The sequence below is a fragment of the Odocoileus virginianus genome, chromosome 7, assembly GCF_023699985.2.
Source record: "Odocoileus virginianus isolate 20LAN1187 ecotype Illinois chromosome 7, Ovbor_1.2, whole genome shotgun sequence".
Taxonomy (NCBI): Eukaryota; Metazoa; Chordata; class Mammalia; order Artiodactyla; family Cervidae; genus Odocoileus; species Odocoileus virginianus.
Window position 1 is genome coordinate 74746311 of NC_069680.1, and position 22173 is coordinate 74768483.

Genomic DNA, 22173 nt, shown 5'->3' on the forward strand with positions numbered 1-22173 from the left:
GACACATATCTGGACTTCAAGAATGTAGGACATTTGTGGTGAAAGGTTCCAGTTAAAGCAAATATTTATCCTTACCTTCGTGTGTTTTTTCTAGGTCAGGTATAAAATGGCTTTATTTTGAATAATAATCTGGTATATATATATATATATATATATTTTAATCTGATATATTTTTACGAGTCTATTCTAATGAATTATAGACCTTGAATATCTTCTGTAATTTCATTTTTTTAAGCCTTTTTTAAAAAATGCAATACAAACACCAGAAAAGTGAACTAAACTACCTTCAGGAAGCAATTGCAATTGGCTTTATTTATTGGCTCCCTAAATTACTTAGAAAAAGTTTAAGTGGAAAAAGCTAAAAAAAAAAAAAAAAAAAAAAAAACCCAAGCCCTGAGAAGTTCCAAATCCTTGCCTCTCATGGTTTTAATTTATTTTAACGTTTCCTTAGAGAAAACTGAAAAAGTGTACAAATGAGAATAACAAAAAACTATACGTAAGTCCATAATACAACCTTTCCCTACTACCCACATCTTACATAGCCATGATACATTTATTGAAAGTAAGGAATTAATGTCAGTATGTTTATTTCTGATTGTCATTTCATTCGAATTATGTTAACCAACATGTTTTTTGCCAAATTACCTGTAGCTGTTTTTGTTCAGGTGCTCGGTTATGTCTGACTCTTTGCGACCCCGTGGACTGCAGCATGCTAGGCTTCCCTGTCCTTTACTATCTCCTGGAGTTTGCTCAAACTCATGTCCATTGAGTTGATGATGCTGTCCAACTCTCTAATTTTCCATTGTTGCCTTCTCCTCGTGCCCTCAGTCTTTCCTGAAATCAGGGTCTTTTCCAGTGAGTTGGCTCTTTGTATCATGTAGCCAAACTATTGGAGCTTCAGCTTCAGCATCAGTCCTTCCAATGAATATTTGGGGTAGATTTTCTTTAGGATTGACTGGTTTGATCTCCTTGTAATCCAAGGGACATTCAAGAGTCTTCTCTAGCACTACAGTTTGAAAGCATCCATTCTTTGAAATGCTGTGAAAGTGAAATTGTTAATCAGTCAACCGTGTCTGACGTTTTGTGACCCCAGAGACTGTAGCCTGCCAGGCTCCTCTGTCCATGGAATTCTCTAGTCAGGAATACAGGAGTGAGTAGCTGTTCCATTCTCCAGGGGATCTTCCAGACCCAGGGATTGAACCTGAGTCTCCTGCATTGCAGGCAGATTTTTACCATCTGAGCCACCAGGGGAGCCCTCGAAATGCAGTACTTGGGTGCAATCTTAAAAATGATAGAATGAAAAAAAAAATGATAGAATGATCTCAGTTCATTTCCAGGGCAAACCATGGAGCTTCCCAGTATTCCAAGTCTATACTCCAACCCCTAATGCCAAAGAAGCTGAAGTTGAATGGTTCTCTGAAGACCTACAAGACCTTCTGGGACTAACACCAAAAAACGATGTCCTTTTCATCATAGGGTATTGAAATGCAAAAGTAGGAAGTCAAGAGATACCTGGATTAAGAGGCAATTTTGGCCTTGGAGAAAAGAATGAAGCAGGGCAAAGGCCAACAGAGTTTTGCCAAGAGAACGCACTGGTCATAGCACCTTCCTCAAACAACACAAGAGACAACTATATACATGGACATTACCAGATGGTAATGTCAATGTCAATGTCAATGTCAATGTCAATACCAAAATCACATTGATTATATTCTTTGCAGTTGAAGATGGAGAAGCTCTATACAGTCAGCAAAAACAAGACTGGGAGCTGACTGTGACTCAGATCATGAGCAAAATTCAGACTTAATTTGAAGAAAGTAGGGAAAACCACTAGACCATTCAGGTATGACCTAAATAAAATCCCTTATGATTATACAACAGAGGTGACAAATAGATTCAAGGGATTAGATCTGATAGACAGAGTGCCTGATGAACTATGGATGGAGGTTCGTGACACTGTACAGGAGGTGGTGACTAAAACCATCCCCAAGAAAAAGAAATACAAGAAGGCAAAGTGGTTGTCTGAGGAGGCCTTACAAATAGCTGAGAAAAGAGAAGCGAAAGGCAAAGGAGAAAAGGAAAGATATACCCATTTGAATGCAGAGTTCCAAAGAATAGCAAGGAGAGATAAGAAAGCAAGTCTTCTTAAGTGAACAATGCAAAGAAATAGAGGAAAATAATAGAATAGGAAAAACTAGAGATCTCTTCAAGGACATTAGAGATACTAACAGAACATTTCATGCAAAGATGGGCACAATAAAGAGCAGAATTGGTAAGGACCTAACAGATGCAGAAGAGATTGAAAAGAGGTGGCAAGAATACACAGAAGAATTGTATAAAAAAGGTCTTAATGACACAGATAAGCGTGATGGTGTGGTCAGTCACCTAGAGCCAGACATCTTGGAGTGTGAAGTCAAGTGGCCCTTAGAAAGCATTACTACAAACAAAGCAAGTGGAGGTGATGAAATTCCAACTGAGCTATTTCAAATCCGAAAAGATCGTGTTGTTAAAAGTGCTGCACTTTGGAAATTTGGAAATGCCAGAAAATTTGGAAAACTCAGCAATGGCCACAGGACTGGAAATGGTCAGTTTTCATTCCAATCCCAAAGAAAGGCAATGCCAAAGAATGTTCAAACTACTGTACAGTTGTACTCATTTCACATGTTAGGAAGGTAATGCTCAAAATCCTTCAAGCTAGGCTTCAACAGTATGTGAACTGAGAATTTCCAGATGTACAGTGGATTTAGAAAAGGTGGATTAAATTGCCAGCATCCATTGGATCATAGAAAAAGCAAGGGAATTCCAGAAAAACATCAACTTTTGTTTCATTGACTACACTGAAGTCTTTGACTGTGTGGATCACAACAAACTGGAAAATTCTTAAAGAGATGGGAATACCAGACCACCTGACCTGCCTCTTGAGAAACCTATATTCAGGTCAAGAAGCAACAGTTAGAGCCTTACATGGAACAACAGACTGGTTTCAAATCAGGAAGTGAGTACATCAAGGCTGTATATTGTTACCCTGCTTATTTAACTTATATGCAGAGTGCATCATGTGAAATGCTGGGCTGGATGAATCATAAGCTGGAATCAAGATTGCTGGGAGAAATATCAACAACTTCAGATATGCAGATGACACCACTCTAATGGGAGAAAGTGAAGAGGAACTAAAGAGCCTCTTGATGAAAGTGAAAGAGGAGAGTGAAAAGGCTGGCTTAAATTCAGCACTGAAAAAACTAAGATCATGCCATCCAGTCCCATCACTTCATGGCCAGTCAGTTCAATTCAGTTCAGTTCAGTCACTCAGTCATGTCCGACTCTTTGAGACCCCATGGACTGCAGCATGCCAGGCTTCCCTGTCCATCAGCAACTCCCAGGGCTTACTCAAACTCACATCCATTGGGTTGATGATGCCATCCAACCATCTCATCCTCTGTGTCCCCTTCTCCTCCCGTCTTCAATCTTTCCCAGCATCAGGGTCTTTTCCAAGGAGTCGGTTCTTCACATCAGTTGGCCAAAGTGTTGGAGTTTCAGCTTCAGCAGCAGTCCTTCCAATGAATATTCAGGACCGATTTCCTTTAGGATGGACTGGTTGGATCTCCTTGCAGTCCAAGGGACTCTCAAGAGTCTTCTCCAACACCACAGTTCAAAAGCATCAATTCTTCGGTGCTCAGCTTTCATGACTATTGGAAAAACCATAGCTTTGACTAGATGGACCTTTGTTGGCAAAGTAATGTGTCTGCTTTTTAATATGCTGTCTAGGTTGGTCATAGCTTTTCTTCCAAGGAGCAAGCGTCTTTCATTTCATGGCTGCAGTCACCATCTGCATTGATTTTGGAGCCCAAAAAAGTCTGTCACTGTTTCCATTGTTTCCCCATCTATTTGCATGAAATGATGGGACTGGATGCCATGACCTTAGTTTTTTGAATGCTGAGTTGTAAGCCAACTTTCTCACTCTCCTCTTTCACTTTCATCAAGATGCTCTTTAGTTCTTCTTTGCTTTCTGTCATAAGGGTGTTGTCATCTGCATATCTGAAGTTATTGATATTTCTCCTGGCAATCTGTGGCAATGGGACGGTGACCACAGCCTTGAAATAAAAACACTTTCTCCTTGGAAGAAAAGCTATGACAAACTTAGATAGTGTATTAGAAAGCAGAGACATCACTTTGCTGACAAAGGTCCATATAGGCAAAGCTGTGGTTTTTCCAGTAATCATGTACGAATGTGAGAGTGGCACCTGTGGCTGTACTATTGATCTTAAGGTCGCTGCTATGTCCTCACAGCAGGACCTGCTTTCAGGTGGTCATGTGCCCTTAATCCCTTGTTCCTCAGGCTACAGGTGATTGATTGCCTTTTGGGAAGGTACCTTTGGAGAGCACATGCCTTTTGGCTAGCCATGGCCAATCTAAATGCTAGCCAGAAACCTGTGATGTGATTTGGTCAGAAAGATGACTTTCTAATTTTAATTTCATTTCTCATTTATGTGTATCTTTGTAATATTTTTGTCCCACTTTTTAAATGTGGTCCAAGTGTTTTCTTTTTCAAAACAAGAAAATCCTGGTCAAAGTTGTATGAAATTGTTGTTGTTCAGTCGTTAAGTTGTATGTGACTCTTTTGCGACCCCTTGAACTGTAACCCACCAGATTCCCCTTGTCCATGGGATAGCCCAGGCAAGAATACTGGAGTGGGTTGCCATTGTCTTCTCCAAGGGATCTTCCCAACTCAGGGATCAAACCCTCGTCTCCTGCAGGCATCTTCTTTACTGCGGAGGGAATCCCATGAATTACATAGCTGTGTCGTAGTTCACTGTGGTTGGAGTGTGAGTTTATGTGTTGTGGGAGGAGGGAGAGAAACAGAAGAAATGGGACGAGATCAAGCGGGACAGCTCACCGGGTGGTGTGTCTCTTCAAGGAACCCATTCATCGACGTTACTGATTTACTGTGTTCTGTGTTTTTTCTTTGTGATTTTTGATTCTAGAGATGGGGATCTGTCATAGGTTCTAGGATATTTTCAACTGTTAACCCCTTTAAATACTGTCTCTACCCAGTTTTATCATCTCTCACTTTATCTTCTTTGTATCTTATCTATTCTTTATATGCAACTTTTTCCTTTTTTATGCTTTATTCTATAGGCACCTGGGATTAGGCAAAGTGCCACCTTAATCCAAGGTTTGTAATTTGCAGGACCGTGAGACCATGCAAAACTTGGTTACCGTACTTCAGGGACTGGTTCACTTTCAGGTGACTATTACCATAAGAGTGTTGCCCTTTGGCGTTATCGGTTATATCGGGAATGCTCTTATTAGACTTGTCATCTTATGTGGGTCCTATGCATTGAATTATGTTCCTCACAACCTACGGCACCATCAAACAAAAATTTTTATTTTTCCTCAGGGTCAAATGCCCTCAAGATCAAAAGCAGCTCTAATGCTAATTTATTCTAGGTTCCTGGTTCTCTCTTAGAATTTTAACTGGGTATTCCTTACTCTCTTATTATGGCTTAATGACTTTTAAGAATTTTCTTTTTATATTTTGCCTGGTGTTTTTAGTTGTTTTCATAGGATGAGTTGGCTTGAATCTTGCTCATCACTTTGGAGAACTGGAACTTATGTTGTTACTTACATATTTTAGTATTTCTGCTATTTATCATGATTAACTTAAACACACACAGACACGTATAAGATACTTTTGTATTCTTAAAGTTACATTAGAGTTATAAATTCATGTGGAAAGAACTGATATTCTATTACATTATCCCTGAACCATAAAGGAGGATGAAGCACCTTTCCATTATATTCAAACAGACTCTGTTGTTCTTCAAAGTTTTTATAGGCTAAATTTTATTCTTACGGACTTTTATTTATTTTAATTTAAAAGAAACTTGTCTTGATTCTTTGTTAGATTTGTTTCTGTTTTGTATTTCTGATTTAGTCACTTTCTCCTGGAGAAGGCATCCTGTGGATTTACATACCATCTTTGTAAAACTCTGCAATTGCATTGTTCTTAAAGTAGAAATAGGGACTTATTTATGGTCATTTATATGACTTTGATATCCAAATTAAAATGTGGTAGTTGTCTACTTTTAACTTTTTTTTTGATGACTCTTGAATAGCCAGTGCAATCTTTTTTTCTTTTTTTAAGCTTTATTTATTTATTTTTGGCTATGCTGGGTCCTCATTGCTTTGCATGTGCTTTCTCTAGTTATGTTGATCAGGGCCTACTCTCCCTTGGGGTACACAGGCTTCTCATTGTGGTGGCTTCTTCTCTTGTGGAGCATGAGCTCTAGGTACACAAGCTTCAGTAGTTGCACCTCTCAGGGTCTAGAGCGCAAGCTTGGTTGCTCTAAGGCATATGGAATCTTCCCGGACCAGGGACCAAACCCATGTCCCCTGCATTGGCAGGCAGATCCTGATCTACTATGCCACCAGGGAAGTCCTACTTTTAATTTTTTTAACTCCTTAATACTCAGATTTATTAGAAGATTTTAAAGTTTATTTTGACTCTCACATTTTACTTTGTTCATTCACTTATGTAGAGCTGTTTATTGAGCACCTGTTATTGACCAGACCCTGGGGTGAACAAGACAGACAAGGAAGAACTTTGGAGATTAGATTGCAAGGAGTGCTGGAGAGGAAGTAACAGGGTACCGTGCAGCTTCAGATAGGGTGGCCAGAGAGTCCTCTTCAAGGATGAAACATTCACATTGAAATTAAAGGCTGAGTTGGAGCAACCTGTATAAAGAGCTGTGGGCTTAATTGAAGGAAACACCATGTGGAAAAACCAGGGGAGAGGAAGATTGTGTGTCTGTGTTTGTGTGTGTCTGTGCACAAATCCAGTCATGTCCGACTCTTTGCAGCCTCATAGACTCTACCCTGCCAGGCTCCTTTGTCCATGGAGTTTTCCAGGCAAGAATACTGGAGCAGATTGCCATTTCCCACTCCAACGGATCTTCCCAACTTAGGGATCAAACTGGCATCTCTCATGTCTCCTGCACTGGCAGGTAGGTTCTTTACCACTGGCACCCTTGGGAAGCCCTAGAGAGGAGAGACCCTGACATATCTTGGGAACCAGTGTGATTTTGGTTGTCCACCTGTAGAACAGCATGCTGTGATTTTGGAGAGGTAGGTCATGTCAGCAAGGGCTCTACCTTTTTACTTTTCATTCAGTGAGAAACTTAATTGAAAGTATAGTGGACATAAATTTTGTAAACTACAAATTTGAATGTGCAAACATGTAATTTTCATTTTTTCTCTATAACTAAAATTACCTTATTTCTGGGGCTTCTTATTCTACTACATAATAGAAAACAATCTTGCCAGTACCTTCTGGTTTAACTTAGTTAATTCCAGGTTAACTAAGATGTTCTGGTAAATAGTCAGTCCTTCGGATAAGTGTTCAGTTTTCTCATACAGACCACCCCTTTTTTTTCTGGGGTGAGAATTATTGACAGAGAAGCCATGTAGTATTTTCTGCCATAGAGGTGGGGCCTCTCATCTTTGCCATCCTGTGCCCTTGGCCACTGTGAGATTGTCCCTTATACTGGCTTAGTCTTGAATGGCACTGTCTGCCCCGCTGCATCTGAGGCTGAGGTCCATGGCCATTGGTCCGGGTCAGCAAGTCTGTGTATGCTGGGTCTTCCTTAATCGCAGGCTTTTTTGGGTCCATTGGCCCAAAGCAACTCCTTACTGGTTTCCACGTTACGCTGGCATGCTTGGGACTCTGAGGCAGCTTTTCAGGAGTGTGGTCTGGGCGTGTTATTGGCTGTTGCTTCCCTACTACATTGAATTAGTGTTAGCTGTAAAGTTCTGCTAAAAGGCTTGTAGTTCCCTGGACCATGACTTGGAAAAGGGAAACATAATTATCTTATATTTTAGATCCTTCCCCACAAACATACTGGAGATCTTCCTCACCCCAGCCTTAGCCCTGGTTGGGACAGGAGATAGAATTTTGAACTTGTATCTAAGCTATCTCCCAGTTCCTCTTTCTCTCTGCACTCCTCCCCTAGGTTTTTATGTCCTCTCAATTGTTGTGGGAGAATTGCATTTTTGTCACCACCTGCTACTTTCTTTATGCTGTAGTTTAAAGTATAAAGGCTTCCCTGATAGCTTAGTTGGTAAAGAATCCATCTGCAATGCAGGAGACCCTGGTTTGATTCCTGGGTCAGGAAGATCCACTGGAGAAGGGATAGGCTACCCATTCCAGTATACTTGGGCTTTCTTTGTGGCTCAGCTGATAAAGAATCTGCCTGCAATGCAGGAGACCTGGGTTTGACCCCTGGGTTGGGAAGATCCCCTGGAGAAGGGAAAGGCTACCCACTCTAGTATTCTGGCCTGGGGAATTCCCTGGACTGTATAGTCCATGGGGTCGCAAAGAGTTGGGCAACTTTCATTTCACTTCACTTACATATAACGTCTGCCAGCTGTTTTCTTGCCTTGGGGTGTGATGTTTAAAGCCATGTTTTTAGAATTTAAAAAAACTCTTTTTACTCTTAAACCTCAGGTACTGCCACTGAAATTCTTAGCTTTCAAAAGTGATGGTTTCAGTGGATTAAAAAACTAATTAAAAGAGCTGAAACTATAAAAAAAAATCTTAGAAAAAATGTAGGTGCAGATATTTATGATCTTAGATTAGGCAGAGGTTCCTTACATAGGACACGAAAAGCACAAGTAGTCAAAGAAAAAATAGATAAGTTGGATTTCATCAAAATTGAAAACTTTGGTTATCAAAGGATATTATCAAGATAGTGAAATACACAAGTACCAATATCTTTTCATAGAGAATAAAACCAATGAAATCCTGGTTCTAGAACTCAGGACAGAATTCTCAGCTAGAGATGTGAATTTTGTCATCATTAGTGAGTAGGTAACATAGTAATCCTGGGATGGATGTGAGATGAGCATAGAGGGGAGTCATGGGGGAAGTGTAAGCATCTATGGGCTGAATAGAGAAAGGAAGGGACGATATGAGAGGTTGAAAAAAGAATATGAATTACATAGAAGCTTCCCCAACTTGACTTTAAGTTTCTTGAGGGCTAAAATTGTCATGTTCATCATTTTATTCCCAATTCTTATCATAAAGTAGGTTTTCAGTAGATGTCATTAAATGAAGATCGAGAAGTTTTAGGAAAAGAACAGTTAGCAGTGACAAATGTAGCAAATAGTTTGACTGCAATAAGGACAGAGCAACAAGTAGCTGATTGATTATCCTCTGTGGAACAGTTTCAGTGAAATCTTTATGGTAGAGACAGATGCCAGGTTGCTGAGAGCTCGAGTGAGTGGTTGTGAGAGAGTGGAAGCAGTAAGTACAGATATTCTTTTCAAAAAGCTTATAGATCATATAAGCTTATATGATATATGTATATCATATAAGCTTATAAGATCATAGGTAGAGGGCATGTTCTATCAGGAGAAAGTTCAGCATATTTATGTGTTAAACGGAGAGGGTCAGAAGGAAGGGAGAGGTTAATGACACAGGAAGCAGGAAGTATGTGAGATGGATTGAACATTGTCCTTATGCATGGAGAGAATAGAGTGAGGATACTAGGTTTGAGTGGCAATAGGAATATTGTTTCTACCACAGTAGGGATAAAGGAAGAAAGGATGGTGCAGATGGAGAAGAGTGAGGAATTTGGGACATCAATACACTTGATTAATTTTTTTGAAGGGGGGATCACCTCATTAGCTGAGATTATAGGGGATGATGATTGTAGGAGAGAGTTGGAGGGAAAAGGGAGAATTTCTTTTATTTTTTAATGTTTAATTATTTATTTGTCTGTGGTGTGTCTGAGTCCTGACATGAGGGTTTTTCTAGTTATGGTGTGCAGGCTTCTCTCCAGTTAATCAGAGCACAGGCTCACTGGTTATGGTACACAGGCTTAGTTGCCCCAAGGCTTTTGGGATCTTAGTTCCCAGACCAGAGGTCGAACCAGTGTCTCCTGGATTGCACAGTGGATTCTTAACTCCTGGACCACAAGGGAAATGCAGAAAGGGAGAACTTTGAGAAGGCCATTGAGAGAAATGAGAGGGTTAACTGAATTGGATTATTACTTAGAAGAATTGTAATAATTATCCATGGCTCTGGTATATTTAGTTGTCAGATGATTCCCCCACCCCTCACCCCTATCTCTCAGGCCTCACCAGCCTGAGGGTTTGAGTGGACAAGTTGAGCAATTGGACTGATTTTAATTTGAGTTTTACAGCCCAGTGTAGCAGATAAAAGATGCAAGAGATTTCAGTATTATGAGCATTTGAAGTTCTGGGCCACTGAGGATAGGCAGAGTAGGAAACAGATGAAACCAGGAAGTAGCTTCTGTAGTCATGGTTGAGACGTGCTATTGAAATTTAAGATTAAATAGGAGAAGCACTTGCTGGTATGACTGAAGGTGAGATCTGGCTATGGGTTTCTGAAGTGGAGAGATGGTGAAGATTCCTGGAGTTGGAGGAGATAAGGAAACTGTAGAGCTAAAATTTTATAGGAGTCACCTAAACAGGAAGTGACTTGCTCAGAACAGTGGCAGAGCAAGGGGTGGAAAGATACTGAACCATGTTCCAAAGCCGTTAGTGATTGTGGAAGAGTGACCAGGAGGACAGGCAAGGACAGATGACCTAACCCTCAGAAGACGTCCTTTTATCTGAGGGTAAAGAACTGTGATGGTGAACAAGGCATAACTGCCATGCTTCACGTTTGCTGAGTGTGGAGAGATTAGCTTGCACCCAGATTAGTTTTGAGAACAAGACTGCTGGCAACCAATTTAAGTTGGTTGGGGTTTAGGGTATTTGTTTGCAGTGAAACAGTGGAAAGGTTATTAAGAAGTATAGCTATGGGACGTGTGTGATGGTCAAAGAGGGAGAGAGTACAGAGTAGGAATGAGATCAGAGTGCAGCAGGAAAGAGGGATTAATTGAAGGGGCTTACATTTCAGATGACTGTAAGAACATGGTGGTCTTAGCTAATCTCAAAATTTTTATTAATTTTCTGGGAAAATGCCTTGATGCTGACAGATTGAAATTCTGGGTTATGCACAAAGCTTGATGACTTCATTATTTTCAGGTCTACTTGGCAGTGTTTAGCTGTCTGTGGCCTTTGCTCAGAATGTCATAAAGAACCCTAGCATGGGACTGTTTTCTTTTGTGGCAAGGCTTAGCCTTGGGAAAGAGGAAGGCAGGGGTGGAATCGATTGGTGTTCACTTGATTTTTTTGATCTTGACAAACTGACTGTCTCTGAGGGGTTTGTATATGGGTAGAGATAAGCCTAAGTTCAAAGAAATGAGAAATCATTAGGTCTTCAGATCTTTGCACAGTGGGCACTAGGTTGGGGAGTGGAAAAGTTTCTGAATCACAAAATGAGGTCACAAATAGCAATATGTTTAGTTCTTGATTTCTTTTGAGGCATGTGAATTTAGTAACATTGTAGCAATAGTTAATCCATATTTAAGTTATAAATTTAACCTAAAATGCTACATATTAAATGTCTAGCTTTTTTTTTTTTTTGGCTGCACTCTGTGACTTGTGGGATCTTGGTTCCCCTGAGCAGGGATTGAACTCGGGCCACAACAGTGAAAGCACCAAGTCCTAACCATTGGACCACCAGGGAATTCCTTAAATGTCTATTTTTGGAATTTTGAAAATGTATCAATTCATAAAGTTGCAAAATAATACTCTTAAGAGTTTTACCTCTCCCCAAATGCCTTAAAACCAAAGGTTATACTACATTAATCTTTGGCATATTTAAAGTATGTTTTCAGATTTTCTCAGGTCACAGAATACTTTGAATCATGATTCATCATGTTTCTGTAGAACAAGAAACAGTGACTGATTTTATTTTCTTGGGTTCCAAAACCACTGTAGATGGTGACTGCAGCCATGAAATTAAAAGACGCTTGCTCCTTAGAAGAAAAGCTATGACCTACCTAGACAGCATATTAAAAAGCAGAGACTTTCCTTGATCGACAAAGGTCCATCTAGTCAAAGCTATGGTTTTTCCAGTAGTCATGTATGGATGTGAGAGTTGGACCATAAAGCAAGCTGAACACAGAAAAATTGATGATTTTGAACTGTGGTGTCGGAGAAGACTCTTGAGAGTCCCTTGGACTTTCAGGAGATCAAGCCAGTCAATCCTAAAGGAAATCAGTCCTGAATATTCATTGGAAGGACTGATGCTGAAGCTGAAGCTCCAATACTTTGGCCACCTGATGCAAAGAACTGACTCCCTGGAAAAGACCCTGATGCTGGGAAAGATTGAAGGTGGAGGAGAAGGGGACAATAGAGGATAAGATGGTAGGATGACATCAGTGACTCGATGGACATGAGTTTGAGCAAGCTGCAGGAGTTGGTGATGGACAGGGAAGCCTTGTGTGCTACATTCCATGGGGTCGCAAAGAGTCAGACACGACTGAGTGACTGAGCTGAACTGAACTGAACTGAAGAAATATTGAGGAGCTTACCAGGTTGGCAAAGAGTTGGACACAACTGAGCACACACACACACACACACACACACACACACACACACACACATAAAAGAAATATTGACATGTGGGATTTCACTGTACAAAACAAGAACAGCTTTGCTAGCAAGAAAACGTGACTTTTTGGTATGTGTGACCATCTCTGCCTCTCACAAAATAATAAATAACCTTTGAAAGAAATCACATTTCACACTTTTCCCATCTTTGCCCACTAAGCCAGTTTGCTTCTCATTGTTTCTTTTGTCATTTAGTAGAACTTTAGCTCAAAGGCAAGTGGTATCAAGTTAGACTTAAGCAAAATTGACATACTCAGTAAAGAAAACTTGGAAAATATAGAGAAGTAGGAAGAAAGTTCACCTTATGGCTCAGATCAACCATAGTTGATATTTGGCTGTATTTTTAGATTTAATTTTTGTCTTAAATGTTGATTACTTGGTGTTTTGTTAGCTTTTATAAAATTATGCTTATACTTCAAAAGTAAACTAGTAACTTGCTTTTTCCCATAGCATTATCCATCATCTTTAAAATGGAATTTGTAATGACTGTATAATGCAACTAATATACCATTCTTTGTTTAATTCTTCCCCTAAAATTAGACTTTTGTTTATTTATGGCCGTGCCACACAACTTGCAGAATCTTACTTCCCCAACCAGGGATGGAATCCACACCCTCCCCCTGAGAGTGGAGTTGTAACTACTGGACTGCCAGGGAATTCCCTAGGCAGTTTTAGTATTTCTAATTTTCCATAATGTTAAGCAATGTTGTAATATGTGTATTTGTATAAGATTTTATCTTGTATTCTCATTTATTTCCACAGTGTAGATTTTTGAGAATTAATTTGTTTAATCAAAGGATGTAAGCATTTCTGAATATCCTGACACATACTGTTTAGAAAAAATTTTAAATGGAAACATAGCATAATGACTTCCTTGGTGGCTCAGACGGTAAAGCGTCTGCCTACAATGCGGGAGGCCTGGGTTCAATCCCTGGGTGGGGAAGATCCCCTGGAGAAGGAAATGGCAACCCACTCCAGTATTCTTGCCTGGAAAATCCCATGGGAGAAGCCTGGTAGGCTACAGTCCATGGGGTCACGAGTTGGACACGACTGAGCGACTTTACTTCATAGCATAATTAGCACTTCTGGCAATGACTGTTGTTGTTTAGTCGCTGAGTCATGTCTTACTCTTTTTGCTACCCCATGGACTGTAGCCTACCAGGCTTCTCTGTCCTTGGGGATTCCCAGGCAAGAATACTAGAGTTGGGTTATCATTTCCTTCTCCAGGGGATCTTCCTGACCTAGGGATTGAAACTGTGTCTCCTGCATTGGCAGGTTGATTTTTTACCGCTGAGCCACCAGGGAAGCCTGGTAATGACTAAATTTGCCAAATGGACCCAATAAATACCAAATGGAAAAACACTCTGATTTGAATATTGACTTCAACTCTATGCAACAGATATGAGACTTAGATATATCTTGATAATGGAAACCATACATGTCTTTATTCAATTGGCTGTAGACTGGATGAGGATGAATAGTTTCCACACAATGTTGTAGATAACTGAATGACTAATATGATGAGACATGATCAGTTGAAGCCACTGAAGGTTATGCGAATGGAAAGTAAAACGATATTCCATTCTACTACATGTACCGGTTCCAGTCACCAAACCCATATGCTACAATCTGTAAAGATGTTACTGGCCTGGCATCTTAGTGGTAAAGATTTTGCCTGCAGTGCAGGAGACTTGCAAGAGATGCAGGTTTGCTCACTGGGTCAGGAAGATCCCCTGGAAAAGGACATGACAACCCACTCCATTATTCTTGCCTGGGTAATCCCATGGACAGAGGAGCCTGGCTGGTTGTAGTCCATGGGTTCACAAAGAGTCAGACACGACTGAGCATCTAAACAACAACCGCAATAAATTAGAGATACAACATAGGAACATCCAGATGGAAGCGATGTACAGAGCAAGGAACGGGGGCAGGAGTGTGGAGCTTCCAAGGTGCTCTTCGGACACACCACCCTTCCAGCACCTCGTTATGTTCACCTGGGAAGCATTAGCCTTGCTATTTTTTTAAACAGATTTAATTTTAGTGATGGAATTCTTTATTGTTTTTCAGGGTACTTTTTGTTTGTTTCTTTTGTTTTAATTTTTAAAAGCATTAACCAGTCTTTTTGAAGGATGGTCTGTAAAATGCAAACTAGTACAGCCACTATGGAGAACAGTGTGGAGATTCCTTAAAAAACTGGAAATGGAACTGCCATATGACCCAGCAATCCTTATTCCTGGGCATACACACTGAGGAAACCAGAACTGAAAGAGACACGTGTACCCTGATGTTCATCGCAGCACTGTTTATAATAGCCAGGACATGGACTCAACCTAGATGCCCATCAGCAGATGAATGGATAAGAAAGCTGTGGTACATATACACAATGGAATATTACTCAGCCATTAAAAAGAATACACTTGAATCAGTTCTAATGAGATGGATGAAACTGGAGCCCATTATACAGAGTGAAGTAAGCCAGAAAGATAAAGACCAATACAGTATACTAACACATATATATGGAATTTAGAAAGATGGTAATGATAACCCTATATGCAAGACAGAAAAAGAGACACAGATGTACAGAACAGACTTTTGGACTCTATGGGAGAAGGCAAGGGTGAGATGATCTGAGAGAACAGCATCGAAACATGTATATTGTCAAGTGTGAAATAGATCACCAGTCCAGGTTGGATGCATGAGACAAGTGCTCAGGGCTGGTGCACTGGGATGACCCAGAGGGATGGGATGGGGAGGGAGGTGGGAGGGGTGTTCAGGATGGGGAACACATGTAAATTCATGGCTGATTCATGTCAATGTATGGCAAAAACCACTACAATATTGTAAAGTAATTAGCCTCCAACTAATAAAAATAAATGAAAAATAAATAATTATTTATTTAAAAAAAAAAAGCTGAAGCTCCAGTATTTTGGCCAGCTGATGCAAAGAGCCAACTCACTGGAAATGATCCTGATACTAGGAATGATTGAAGGCAGGAGGAAAAGTCGACAACAGAGGATGAGATGGTTGGATGGCATCATCAACTCAATGGATATAAGTTTATGCAAAGTCCAGGAGATAGGGAAGGACAGGGAAGCCTGGCATGCTGCAGTCCATGGGATTGCAAAGTATCAGACATGACTGAACAACTGAACAATGACAACAATGCTTTCTTCATATATTAAAATTCTATAGTTATGTAATATTCCTTTTTATCCTTGATAATTTTCTTGTCCCTGAAGTCTGCTTTTCTATTATCAATAAAAACATATTAGCTTTCTCATATTTAAAAAAAAAAAAAAGTGGGTTCTATCATATAAGTTTGGGAAACTGCATTCTATAAATATCCTTTGATTGTTTGGTGATTTATAATGAACATCAACTTTTGTCAGCTTAATAGAGACTCAGGGAAATTATTTTATTACTAATAATTTAACCTGTACCAAGCACTTACTATTTTAAGGTTCTAAGAACCCCAGATGTATTAATCATTCTAATCTTTATAACAAGTCTGTCTTCTGCAGTTATTTCCTTTTTTTCCCCTTTTTTAACAGATGAGAAGACTGACATCCAGAGTGGTAAAATGACATGCTCAAAATCCCATGGCTAGGCTAGGAAGTGAAGAGTTGGGATTCAAACCCAGATATTCCAGGCTCCAGGTACTGTCCTACTTTTTGTTACCAGTGAAGTCCAGCATTTCTCAAACTTGTTTGTTGCTTTTTTCCCTACTTGAAAGCCTATTTTAAATGGAAGGTTTTTTTTTTTTTTTTTTAAACTTTTTGGCCATGTCTCATGGCATGTGGGATCGTAGTTCCCCAACTGGGGATCAGACCTGTGCCCGCTGCATTGGAAGTGTAGAGTCTTAACCACTGGACCCCCTTGAAGGTATTTGTATATTCTTTTGCAGTGACTGTCCTAGGAATTTTTAAAAGGTCAACATCACTCTATAGTACTTTAGAGGTACTAAAACAGTTCATAATCAAAATCATCATTATACTCTCCTTTCTCTGTTCTAATATTATATTATCGTAGTTAAATAAATTAAACTGACAGGTAGTGCCATGAAGCATTGTAATAATGGACATCAGAGTCTGAACCTTGGCTCTGCTTTTTTGTTAGCTAGGTGACCTTAGAAAAGGTACTTTATCTCTCAAAGCTTCTGTTTCTTTCTCTAAAAGGTTAATATCTTACAAGGTGGCTGTGAGAACTAAATGAAAAAATCATGTAATATCTGACAAGAAGGGTCTCAGTAAATGTTAATTACCCTTTTTTTTTTTTCTTAAGTCATCTCAGTTCTTTACCATGAATGATTATGAAAATAGTTGGGAAAGAAAAATCAGTTTTAAATTTAAACTGTCTCAGTGTTTATGCTGATATCAGCTACATTTCTGATAAGGTGATGTTGTCATGATACAGGTTGTATGGGAGTTAAAACCAGTTTCCTTCCGGCTTTCCAACTGACATAATACGCAAAACCTGACTGGGCAAACATAGACCTATTTATTAGATCACTTATTATTAATGTTAAACTAGCTTTGGTGCTGACTTCTCCAGTTCTTTTTGAAATTTCACTGTTGTCATTTAAAATCTGACAGACTTCAAAAGCTTTGTAAAATGCTTAATGGTTTAAATCATCCTTCAGAACATAGAAAGTATATTTTCCAAAGGGGTGTTCTCTATCTAGCAATATGCTCAAAATCATGCAGGAGGACGGAATTGCTTATGTTTTCACATTTACTACTGGAGGATTATTCAGTTTTTAATGGCAATCAACTTTATGCTTTAGGGGAAGTACTTAACATCTATAGCAAAAGCATGAATAGTCATTTAAAACAAAGTTATTACAAGAAAAATCTATAGGGAGTTTTCAATTTCACAATGATTTACTGCCTGGGCGAAAAGAAGATGGGTTTGGGTTGAGCCATGTGTGTGTGCTCAGTTGTGTTTGACTCTTTATGACCCCATGGACTATAGCGTGCCAGGCTCCTCTATGCATGGGATTATCCCAGTAAGAATACTGGAGTAGGTTGCCATTTCCTTCCCCAGGGGAATCTTCCCACCATAGGGATTGAACCCATGTCTCCTGTGGCTCCTTCCTTGCAGGAGGAGTCTTTACCATTAAGCTGCCTGGGAAGCCCTTGAGCTGTTTGTAGGGGATCTCTAATACTCCATTCTAAGTGCCTCGTAGTAGCCCTGGTACATAGTAAACAGTAAATATTTATGGCCCGATTGAGTTTGATTTCTAATCCCAGCTATGTACCTTGCAACTTCTGTAACCTTGGACCCTCTTGTACCTTCTAAACTTCCATTTCCTCTTAAGTTTTTTAAAAAAAGAGGTATCAATATTAACTTCCCAGGATTGTTGTAATAGTTAAGTGCTCATGCATTAATATAGTCAGCCCCACACATGGCGTGTTCCCCAGATACCTCACTTCTTTCTTCAATAATGTTCTTTTCAAGCACTCTTTTTGTTTCTCATTATCTAAACATTTAGTTGTATTCAAGGGTGTTTACACTCTTGAAAAAAAATGAATGTTTATTAAACTGAAATTATATTCCTTTGTAGCCCATACTTGAAATGTTTTAGCAAAAAGTGATTGTATGTTTGTTAGACTTTGGTTTGAATCTTGTCTTTAGTGTTGGGACTTTAGGGAAGTGATTTGGCTTCTCTATAAGGTGTTATGAAGCTGAAATGAGCAGAATATATAAAGCCTCTAGTTCATTGCCTGGTTTGCATGAGCCGCAGATAGATATTATTTCTTTAAGTTGAAACTGTCATTTAGTCTGCTAATTTACATAATTAATTCATGTAAATCTAGAGTCTACTCTATTCAAGCCCCATTAAGAGCAAACAGGAAGACTGTAAATGGACGCTGGGAAAATTATTATGTCGGCAACTGAATTTGGCCTTGCCTAGATCAGGTTTGGGGCTTCCCTTGTGGCTCAGTGGTAAAGAGTCCACCTGCCAAGCAGGAGATTTGAGTTTGATCCCTGGGTCGGGAAGATCCCCTGGAGAAGGAAATGGCAACCCACTCCAGTACCCTTGCCTGGAAAATCCCATGGAGGGAAGATCCTGGCAGGCTGTAGTTCATGAAGTCACAAGAGTCATACACAACGTAGCAACTAAACAACATCAACAAATTAAGTTCAGCAGAAGTGGTATTTTCTGTTATAATTGAAGTAGAATCAGTTAATGGGGTTATTATTGTACTAGCTTCCCTGGTGGCTCAGACTATAAAGAATCCATCTGTAGTGCAGGAGACCTGGGTTCGTTTTCTGGGTTGGGAAGATCCCCTGGAGGAGGACATGACAACCCACTCCAGTATTGCCTGGAGAATCCCCATGGACAGAGACGCCTGGCGGGCTGCAGTCCACGGGGTCACAAAGAGTCGGACATGACTGAGTGACTAAACAACAAGAACATTGCATTTGGCATGGCCTTTTTTGATGTTTTCTTTTTTGAATATCAAAATTTTAAAAAATGAATGGCAGAGACAGGTTCATGAGAACTCAAGGAGACCAGGTAAAATTTGCTATGTAAAGTTTTCATCTTTTGCTGATCTTCTTCATTAGAAATAAACATGTTCCTCTCCTTTACTAAAATTCAACATATGATATTGGTAAGCCAAATTTAATAAAACATTCTGCCCATTTTAAAATTCACTTGAATCGTTTAGATATCATATAAAATCAATTTCTACCATGGCAGATTAAGCATTGCAAAGCTGATGATAAGAATTTTATGTGAACTCCTGACAAATAGGAAGGATTAAGGATGTTACTGAGCATTGTAGAAAAAGGTTTACTTTTGAAAATGTTCCTAATGCCCTTAACAATAAGGTTTTTAAAGGGATACTAAAAGATCACTGTTTGTTTTGGGAGATAACTTTCTCTGATAAGATGTTAACATCTGTTTTCTGTTTTGTAGGGTTTCTTTCATTTATTAAAATATAATTCACAGAACGTAAAAGTTTCAGTGACTTTGAGTACTTTCATTGTCATGCAGCTATCACCATTGTCTGGTTCCAGAAGTTTTTCATCACCCTCAAGGGAAACCCCCTTAAATTTTCTCCCTTCTCCTAGCCCCTGACAACCATACCTCTGCTTTTATCTCTGTGGATTTGCCTTTTCTGCTCAATTCATATAAAAGTCATACGATATATTGCCTTATGTGTCTGGTTCCTTTTTCACATAGTATATTTTCAGAGTTTACTTGTAACGTGGCATATCAGTTCAGTTCAGTTCAGGTGCTCAGTCATATCTGACTCTGCGACCCCATGGACTGCAGCACGCCAGGCTTTCCTGTCCATCACCAACTCCTGGAGCTTGTTCAAACGCATGTCCATTGAGTCAGTGATATCATCCTACCATCTTATCCTCTGTTGTCCCCTTCTCCTCTTGCCTTCAATCTTTCCCAGCATCAGGGTCTTTTCCAGTGAGTCAGTTTTTCACATCAGGTGGCCAAAGTATTGGAGCTTCAACATCAGTCCTTCCAATGAATATTCAGGACTGATTTCCTTTAGGATTGACTGGTTTGATCTCCTTGCAGTCCAAGGGACTCTCAAGAGTCTTCTCCAACACCACAGTTCAAAAACATCAGTTCTTCGGTGCTCAGCTTTCTTTATGGTCCAACTCTCACATCCAGACATGACTATTAGAAAAACCATAGCTTTGACTAGACGGATCTTTGCTGGCAAAGTAATGTCTCTGCTTTTTAATATGCTGTCTAGGTTGGTCATAGCTTTTCTTCCAAGGAACAAGTGTCTTTTAATTTCATGGCTGCAGTCACCATGTGTAGTGATTTTAGAGCTCCCCAAAATAAAGTCTGTCACTGTTTTCATCGTTTCCCCATCTATTTGCTATGAAGTGGTGGGACCAGGTGCCTTGATCTTAGTTTTTTGAATGTTGAGTTTTAAGCCAACTTTTTCACTTTCCTCTTTCACTTTCATCAAGAGGCTCTTTAGTTCTTCTTTGCTTTCTGCCATGAGGGTGGTGTCATCTGCATATCCAAGGTTATTGATATTTCTCCTGGCAATCTTGATTCCAACATGTGCTTCATCCATATCAGTACTTTGTAGCTATTCTGGGCTGAATAGTTCCATTGTAAAGATATACCACATTTGGTTTATTCATCAGTTGGTGGATGTTTGGGTTGTTTCCACTTTTTGACTGAATGGAATGATGCTGCTTTGAACATTTGTGTACAAGTTTTTGTGTTTTCAGTTCTCCTTGGTATATACCTAAGATGGAATTGCTAGGTTATATGGCGGCTCTGTGTTTAACATTTTGATTAAACTGCCAAACTGTTTTTTCTGAAGCAGCTGTATCATGTTATATAGTTTTTAATGTTATTTAAGACTCTTGGAAGAAATGAGGAAAAAGTTTATGAAAATGTTAACCTAAGAGTGTTAGTACTCATGAGAGCCATTCTGGCAAACCAGATGAAAGTCTCAATTGTCTCATTTGCTTTACAGAATGAAAAATTAAGATATAAACCCACATCATAGAAGCAGTGTCATTTTTTATACTCTCTTATTCCTTCACCCACCCACTTATCTTAAAAGTTTGGAATATACTTGGAATTGATGTTGTTTACTTTCACATAAAGAATATGTGACTAAAAGTGACATATTAAGTTTCCTGCTTTGCTTTTCCTTAGTGAGTTTCATATTTTATTATACAGTTTACTAAAGCAGAGAAACTGAGCATTGTTCTTTCTGCAGAAAACATTCTTAATCAAAATTCAAAGTAAAAAAATAAAATTCAAAGTAGATTTGAATTCTGTTTAAATTTTCTTGCATATAAAAATATTTTTCAAAAATATCACATAAAGACCTCACTTATTTGTGTTCATGTAATGGGTAGTTTAGAAGTGCTTTTGTCTTCTCTGCTGATGATGCTACCCTTCCTTGTCTTTTGTTCTCACTGGTCATTATTAGCTATTCGAACAAACTTCACATTTGTTCTAACAAAGATTTATACAGCCTTCATAAATTTCCATGAAATGAAATTATTATAAAGAAATAAAGTATTTTTGTTTCAATAGACTTTCAAAGCAGAAAGGACACTCAAGAGAAACAATACTTATGGAGTAATTTCTAATATTAGATCACATAAGTGCTTTTCATGCCTTTCTCATTTAAGGTGACAATCCATGTGAATTTTATATTTGAAAGAAGAAATGTGATTATCAGTCATTTCATAAAGCTTGATATGAACCCTGGCACTCTAGGATAAATTGATCCTTATTCCTTTTAAGGATGTATGATAGAGATTGAGTCATATTCTTTGAGTAATGAAAAATTAAGGAGTTTCTTTTTTAGGTAAACTCTAAGTCAGCTTTGCAATGTGGACATCGAATACATTGTTTACTAAATTCTATAATTTTAACTGGTAATTTTCAGTTGTTTTCCAGTTATTTTGTTTTTAATATAATTTATGTTATTTCATTGGGTGATTTTATCTACTTCATTTCTGGAATGCCTGAGTAAAGAACTAGATAAATATTGGGTTTTAATCAGGATTTTTTTCTGAAAATTGAGGCTTTTAATACATTTTTAATATATTTTTTTTGGTCTGTCGTATTAATTTTTCAGTTGATAGCTTTCATTACTGACTAGAAGCAGTACAGAAAATGCTTTCTACCACCCT

At 38.9% G+C, this 22173-nt stretch overlaps 1 long non-coding RNA gene across 1 annotated transcript in view; it reads right to left on the bottom strand.

Annotated features, from left to right (window-relative positions):
* Nucleotides 1–408: 408 nt before the first annotated feature.
* Nucleotides 409–22173, bottom strand: part of LOC139036078 (uncharacterized) — a 74793-nt gene continuing 53028 nt past the window's right edge. The window contains exon 3 of the long non-coding RNA XR_011488813.1: nucleotides 409–20762. This is a non-coding gene — a long non-coding RNA (uncharacterized lncRNA). The remainder of the gene's footprint in view (nucleotides 20763–22173) is intronic.